This window comes from Petromyzon marinus, chromosome 5 (assembly GCF_048934315.1).
Source record: "Petromyzon marinus isolate PM22_M1 ecotype Great Lakes invasive population chromosome 5, UKy_Petmar_22M1.pri1.0, whole genome shotgun sequence".
In the NCBI taxonomy this organism is placed as follows: Eukaryota; Metazoa; Chordata; class Hyperoartia; order Petromyzontiformes; family Petromyzontidae; genus Petromyzon; species Petromyzon marinus.
In genome coordinates, this window is record NC_133671.1 from 19,805,185 (window position 1) to 19,811,472 (window position 6,288).

Genomic DNA, 6,288 nt, shown 5'->3' on the forward strand with positions numbered 1-6,288 from the left:
TTATTATTTACTCTTTGTTTCTTTCGGTGAAGTCACGTAGAAAGAAAATAAATTTAATAATAGAATACGACGTTTCGATTGCAACACAAGCAACCGTCATCAGGTAGAACTACGTTTGAGAGAGAGACATAACACAGACACGGAGACACACAGACAAACAAGCAGAGAGCGACAACACACAGAGAGAGAGACGCACAACATAGACACACAGAGGATTATTATTATTTTAAATTATTGTTAAATAACCGAGGGCCTTCAAAGTGTGAACCGACAACAAAAACCCGAGCCGTCCAGGTGAGCTCCGTCCCAGTTACTCGATTGGACGTTTCTGTTTGTTTGTTTTTTCACACGGCAACAGCAATCATCGTCACCCGCTGTCCATTGACGGGCTAGGTGCTGAATGTACCTCGTGTCACACAGGGGCAGCTGCCTGCTGGCAGCAGAGGGGGGAGGGGTCGCCCTTGCTCGTGTCGCAACGTAAAGCGCTCTCCCCTTTCAAACGCTCAGCAATGCATTATCGTGACTATACTACCACTGCCACACGAAATAATATCGCCAGAATAACATTATTATTAATAGACAGTAGTAGAGGGGTTGTTTTTTTTGTGCCGGAGAGTGAAACCCACAACATTTACAATTCGAGTACGACGTTTCGCCTGTGAATTACAAACCAGCGTCTTCAGGTGACAGCCAGATAATTATTAATGGTGTCGTAACCCCCCTCCCACGCGCACCGCACCCCCTTTGTATCCCCCGCCCCTCCGCCCCCCCGCGCTAATTGTAGGAGGGAGCGCGGAGTGCGGCCGCGAGCTCTGATGCGCAGGTGAGCGTTCGGCTCCAGGTGTGTTGCCGCAGTGACATTTCCCCTTCGATCCCCGCGTGCGTCCTCAGCTGTGCCGTGGGGGGGGGGGGGGGGGGGGGGCTGGGTGTGGGGGGTGTGGGGGTGTGGGGCTAGTAGAGATGCGTGTGTGTGTATGTGACTTTGTGTGTGCGTGTGTGTGTGTGAGCGGTAGTGTGGCGGTGAGCGCTACGCTGTGCTACGAACCTGGCGACCCGGGTTCGATTCCCGCTCACGGCCAACACCGGTGACGATTATCTGAACCGGTCCTGGGCCTTCCCTAGGTCGACTCAGCCTTAAATGAGTACCTGGTGCGGTGTGTAAACATCGTTACTAGGGAGACAAAGGCGGCCGGGCGTGGTGTTGGTCACCCATCCCCTCGTGTGCCGTGCCGGCCTTTATAGGTGCTACTCGCTAACAGCACTTGCCCCAACAGTCCATGAAGGATTTACGGGGATCTTTGTCTTTGTGGGGAGCGGTAGTGCAGCGGCTATCGCACTGCGCTGGGAATCCTGCGACCTCCCCCCTCCCACCGGAAAATCGATTTACGTCCGAGGGCGTTGCGGCTAACGAATATCCGAATACGTTCGCGGGCCCTCCCCTAGATCGACTCGGCCTTAAATCGGTAGCAGGTGCCGCGCGTCTTAAACATCGGCAGCACTCGGGGTGACGAAGGCGGTCGTGTGTGGCGCTGACCACACACACACCTCCACTCCAGCCCGTTCCGGCCTTTTATAGATAGATGTTCTAGATAGATTCATTATTGATAGATTCATTATCGATAGATGTTCTAGATATATTCATTATAGATAGATGTTCTAGATATATTCATTATAGATAGATGTTCTAGATAGATTCATTATCGATAGATGTTCTAGATAGATTCATTATCGATAGATGTTATAGATTCATTATCGATAGATGTTCTAAATATATTCATTATCGATAGATGTTCTAGATATATTCATTATCGATAGATGTTCTAGATATATTCATTATCGATAGATGTTCTAGGTAGATTCATTATCGATAGATGTTCTAGATAGATGCATTATCGATAGATGCATTATTGATAGATGCATTATCGATAGATGTTCGCGATCAGCACGTGTGTGGATTTGTCTCCGGGTCTTCCACTCCAGGTGTTCCCCCCCCCCTAACCCCGCACATATTTAGAATCGACATCACACACGTTTACAGAGAATGTGGCTGCCCTAAGTGCCCACGTGTTGATAAGCCGTTGAGCTATCACTTGTGATGGCCAGGTCGCTTCTGAAAAAAAAATATATATAGAGCTCAATGGGCCTTAAGTGGTTACATTAAAATAAAGTAAACTAATACAAAATAAAACTTGCCCCAACAATCTGGTGAAGGCTATAGGAGGAGAGAGGAAGGATTGGGGGGGGGAGTCTGTCTTTGTATCTGTAAGCTGGTTCTGTGTGTCGGTGGCACGGATGGTGGAGCCTAAGGCTCACAGCAGGGGGAACTCATCGGAATATGTATCTACACTCGATGAATCCCAAGAGCTATGCAGCTCTTTTTTAACAGACACACGTCCAGAAACCCCACGCGATAAACCCAGGGCAACGTTGCCCGAGGTTCGGGGCTCACTCAGGCTGTCGGCTCTTCCCCCCTCCTCTCCTTTACACCCTCCTCGCCTCTCCACCCCCTCCCCTCCACCCCCTCCCCTCCACCCCCCCCTCCACCTCCCCCCCTCTACCCGGATCCTGATTAATGCTGTCATTAGTGTCGAGGCCACTTTGACGGGAGCCGGGGGGGGGGGGGGGGGGGGTTGCCCTCCTTACCCCACCCACCCCACCCTCCACCCACCACGTTATCAAGGAGCAGTTGAAGTAATAGCGATGTGGGTATCATCATCATCACCACCATCAGTGCTCATTTCTGCCGGAACCGTCGAGAAGAAACGCTGTCCGTTCGGGATTCGTTTTTTTTACGTTTGGCAACGCCACAAATCCATCTCGCCTCGCTGCGTCCGCGCCATGTAAACCCACACACAGGATTCTACACAATAGAGGTGACCAGCAATATAAGATTATTACTATCATCATCATCATCGTTAGTTACAGGGGTGGTTTGCACTGAAGTGGTAGTGCCTTACGCCGATAAGCCCTTACTCCAAGTCTGCTCTGTAATTGCCTTTCGGGAAAAAACATCGAGCGAGACGTTAGAATCCCTGCGCGTCTTGAGCCAATCAAGTCTTGAGATTTGGTGAAGCCGTGTAAAGAAAGGGCATTATTGTTATATATAACGATTCCTCCTTATTTCTGACCTCTCTCTCATCATCAGCGCCATGCATCTGCCCTTCACCTATTGTCCACACCGTATCGAGAGACACGGATCCACCTCCTATTGAATTCGCTCTCGCACTCTGATGATGCCTTCTTGTGATGGTGGTGGGTGGGTGGGGAGGTTTGTGGGCGGTCTGTGGCCGTGGGGACGGTCTGAGGGTGGGGGGGGGGGGTCACAATGCCCTCTATAAACCATCACGCCAACTCCGAACATTGCCACAGCAGCAGCAGCAGCCACGGAACAAAGACGACTATACCCGTGTCACGTGGCGCTTTCAGGTACGTCTCTGCGGTCGCCTGGAACGCCTCTTCCTCCCGATATTAGGGAGTCACTGGCAGCCCCAGCGCTTATACATCATCCACGTTGAGAGCCCAATTCCGTTTAGGACTGCTTGTAAATGTCGTGGCTTTCTTTGTTCTCCAACAACGCCGGTGTTGCTGTACTAGTGACGAATTGGCCACGATCTGTTGACGTGACACAACCTTGCTGATTGCTTGTGTCGGGTGGTGGCGGGTTTAACGACACATTTATATGTTTACGCGATTTAACACAAAACACCTCATATGTGTTTAGTACGCTGTCCCCCCCCCCCCCCCCCCCCGCCGAACCTCCAATTAGCACGGCCGGCTACGTACGGCGCGAAAGAAGTTTAACCAACGAAGACAAAGATCCCCCGTATAGCCTTAACAGACTGTTGGGGGCAAGTACTGCTAGCGAGCAATTCGACACGCACACACACACACACCGCAAAACAAAGATCCCCCATATAACCTTATCAGGCTGTAGGGGCAAGTGCTGTTAGCGAGCACCTTATGAAGGCCGGAACGGTACACGAGGGGGTGGGTGGCCAGCACCACGCCCGACCGCCTTTGCCTCCCTAGTGGCGATATTTACACACCACACCAGGTAATCATTTGAGGCTGAGTCGACCTAGGGGAGGCCCAGGACTGGTTCAGATAATCGCCACTGGTGTTGGCCGTGAGCGGGAATCGAACCCGGGTCGCCAGGTTCATAGCGCAGCGCGCTAACCGCTACACTACCGCTCCTCACAACACACACACCACACACCTCACACACACACCACACACACCTCACAGACACACCACACACACACCACACACACTCACCACACACACCCCACAGACCAAACACATACCACACACACACACACCACATACATCGCACACACCACACACATACACCACACACATACACCACACACACCACACACACACCACACACACACCACACACACCACACACACACACCACACACACACACCACACACACATACACACACCACACACACGAGAAGAGCCGGGGCAGGTGCTAGGGGAGGAAACGAGACACCATCGGTCGTCATCGGTACCCTCTTTACTCAGCACCGCGGTAGGGGGGGGGGGCTCTCACCGCCACACGGGCACCGCCCCGCGATTAAACACAGGTGGCATTAGAGGAGTGGGTCAACAACAACAACAACAAAGAACCCCGCCACAGGTGCCTTTCAAATGGCCCGGAGCCGTAGCAATTGCCCGACAGCAAAGGGAACCGTGGGAAAGCGGCGATCGGGCTGTTGGCAGCCCGATCGCCGCGGGGATTCCGCGGTCGAGAAATAAAAACACCGGGGCAGCCTCAGCAGCCTCAGCAGCCTCAGCAGCCTCAGCAGCCTCAGCAGCCTCAGCAGCCTCAGCAGCCTCAGCAGCCTCAGCAGCCTCAGCAGCCTCAGCAGCCTCAGCAGCCTCAGCAGCCTCAGCAGCCTCAGCAGCCTCAGCAGCCTCAGCAGCCTCAGCAGCCTCAGCAGCCTCAGCAGCCTCAGCAGCCTCAGCAGCCTCAGCAGCCTCAGCAGCCTCAGCAGCCTCAGCAGCCTCAGCAGCCTCAGCAGCCTCAGCAGCCTCAGCAGCCTCAGCAGCCTCAGCAGCCTCAGCAGCCTCCGTCGTCTTGCCGTTGGCCACACGCGCGCGCTTCGTGGTGGATTGCGCGAGGCCACCGTCCCGGCTTGCCCAGATGATGGCATTGCAGCGACGCAGACTTTTGGTGTGTCAAGCGCTGTTCGCGAGCAGCACCTCTAGTGAAAGCCGGAACGGCACACGAAGGGGGTGGGTAAGGCCAGCACCACGCCCGGCCGCCTTTGCCTCCCCGGCGACGATGTTTACACACCGCACGCCAGGTACTCGGTTTGAGGCTGAGTCGACCTAGGGGAGGAACAGGACCGGTTCAGATAATCGTCATCGCCGGAACCGTCGAGAAGAAACGCTGTCCGTTCGGGATTCCTTTTTTTGCGTTTGGCAACACCACAAATCCATCTCGCCTCGCTGCGTCCACGCCATGTAAACCCACACACAGGATTCTACGCAATAGAGGTTACCAACAATATAGGATTATAACCATCATCATCATCGTTAGTTACAGGGGTGCTTTGCACTGAAGTGGTAGTGCCTTACGCCGATAAGCCCTTACTCCGAGCGAGACATTAGAATCCCTGCGCGGCTTGAGCCAATCAAGTCTTGAGATTTGGTGAAACCGTGCTGTGTAAAGAAAGGGCATCATTATATAACGATTCCTCCTTATTTCTGACCTCTCATCATCGGCGCCATCCATTTGCCCTTCACCTATTATCCACACCGCATCGAGAGACACGGATCCACCTCCTATTGAATTCGCTCTCGCACTCTGATGATGCCTTCTTGTGATGGTGGTGGGGGGTGGGTGGTGGAGGTACGTGGGCGGCCAGTGACCATGGGGACGATAGGGTTGGCAATTGTCCGATGGCAAGAAAATCGTTTACACACCGCACGCCAGGTACTCGGTTTGAGGCTGAGTCGATCTAGGGGAGGAACAGGGCCTGTTCAGATAATCGTCACTCTCGAGATCTCGGCAGTCCGAACGGTGAAAGAGAAACGTCTCGGGGGGCTATGGGAGTGCCAACACTTTACCCCCACGACGCGTGTGACCTTACTGCTTTGTACCCGTCTACACCAGCGGTGTCTGAATGGACGACTTGCACGGAACACATTTTTTGTTCGCGTGAATATCGCCCTATGATTACTCCCCTAAGGTCGCAAATAATTATCATGCTCCCCCGCCCCCCCCGCCCCCCCCACCCTAAAGTTATCCCAATCGAGCAGTTGCTGTCACGTCAC